The sequence below is a fragment of the Echinops telfairi genome, unplaced genomic scaffold, assembly GCF_000313985.2.
Source record: "Echinops telfairi isolate 266 unplaced genomic scaffold, ASM31398v2 ScPeMD7_20;HRSCAF=75, whole genome shotgun sequence".
NCBI classification, from domain to species: Eukaryota; Metazoa; Chordata; class Mammalia; order Afrosoricida; family Tenrecidae; genus Echinops; species Echinops telfairi.
Window position 1 is genome coordinate 10,852,280 of NW_022103917.1, and position 2,229 is coordinate 10,854,508.

The window sequence follows — 2,229 nt, forward strand, 5'->3', positions numbered from 1 at the left end:
ATATCTTTCCTTTGTTCTTGTATGATGTACCAGATACAATTAGATTTGGTGTGTTTTCATTTATATATATGATAGATATTTGATATTAGGTGTAAGTGTGATTTCATTAAGGTCTGGAATTTATAATTGGCTAAAGAATTGTGTACAGGTGCCAAGTTGGCAAGGGGTGGACTGTAAAAGGTAGGTTTATTGTGCCAACCTGGCCAATAGGAACATGTAGGATTAATAAGGTCACAGTTTGATTGGAAGGTGAAGAGATAAATGGTGTGGTAAACCCCCCACCTCTCTCTTGCTTTCCAGTGATCAGACCAGCGTGCGGCTGCTAGTTCTCTGCCTCAATTTGTGAGCTACACTACTTGTTGGACTGCCAACCCGTGGATCGTGTTGCTAGAGCTTGAGGTTCCTTTGAGACCTGCTTCGGCATGCTGCAAGTGTATACATCGCTTGAGCTTGAGATTGTCAGATCCTTACCAACCGTTGGTGACCTTCCCTTGGCTGTTTGCTGCCTGTGGCCGGACTGGCTGGATTGCCCGAGGGAAGACTGAGCTGTCTGCTTCCTTGACCTTGGACCCAGCAGCCCTCCTGAGTTAAAGGACTTCCAGTATATAACTGTTCCATGGAAGTGAGTTGAACTAAGCCCTCTGTACTGCTGTGTGGACTAATTAGCTGTTATATTCCTTCGTGCTGTATATATCTCTATCTCTGTCTATATATTTAATCATAAGTGTCCTGGTTTTGTTTCTCTAGAGAACCCTGTGTAACACATGGAATAAACTCCAAAACCCACATTCTTTACCTTTAGTCCATGTGATCTTTCTAGGACAACTTTCAAGTTTATAGCAAGCACAATGGAAAAGAGCAAGTGATGGTGACAGGTGAGGGATTATGGTTAGTGATGTGGGATGATGGAGATGATGAGGAGAGATGACGATTTCAGTATTGGATTTAGGGGTTTGAAGGGTCTTTGCTACATCTAAGGAGGGATAGGGACAGCATGTACTAGAGCCAAGGACACAGGTTTGACTCTGGGTACCCATTGAAATCTTGGGAGTGGAAGAACAGAGAGTGCCCAGGACAGATTCTTAGAGGAGCTACATTTGAAAACCTGATGTATAAAGCTCAAAATTGAAGAAAAAGCAGAAAGTGGTGTCAGCTATTTGTTGAGGACCAAAACCACATGTTATTTTCAGCTAAGTATTTGGTATTGGGTTGGACCACAAACTCAATGTCACTGAGGCGATTCTGACTCATAGCACCTCTGTGAATAGACCTGCCCGTGTGCGTTTTCCAGACTGGAAATCTTTTCAGGAGCACAAAGTCTTATCTTTCTCCTGAGAAGCAGTGGATGTGTTGGAAGATACCTGAAATGAATCGATGGCTGTGGGTTCAATGTTTTGCTGGTTCTTTTAAAAAAGCTTTCTGTAGCACAACTTTTCTAGAAAAATGTGAGAAAATTTTTAATGAATTATAGTCACTATAATCTCTAATGATGAGTATTCTTAACAAGATGAGGGAAGGACAATTTAACTTTGGAAACCATAAAATTGTTACTGCTCATGGTTAAGAGGGAGCTCTTCCATATTATTCCAGTACTTGTTCTTGTTGTCCAAGATTTTCCCAGTCCTAGATTACTTTGCGTATCCATCAGGACTCTTCTAATGACTTAGGAGAACCAAACTGCCAAATTGCATCTGTTTGACTATAACTTCTGTTCTTTTGTTGCTTGGAGTGATTTATGTAGAATTGTGCTTAAAGGGACAAGCCCATTTAAACACTGGAGTTCTTGATATTTGCATGTTGTATATGTTGGAGGTCTGGGTTAAGTTTTCTCAACTGACTTGTCAAAAGCAATTATAATTACAATCAATAATATTGGTTTTTATTGTATATCAAATTTTATTTCAGTGCGGTCACTCGACAAAGGTTTAACCCTCTCTAATTTGCTTCAATTTCTTTGGCCACCAAACGAGGGATATTACTAGAATTATTTCCAAGGAGTTGTTCAAAAGCATCACCTTGGGAAATGGTTGTTAACGCTATGGCTTCTATTGCATTTCCAGCATACCCCCATAGTTTCCTTTATTGAATAATTTGAAAACAGCACTGGTTTGGCTTAATGTCTAAGAATAGTTTCTTTTATTTATTTATATTTTTTATTAAATACTTTTATTGGGGGCTCCCACAGCTCTCATCACAATCCATACATTCATCCATTGTGTCAAGCACATT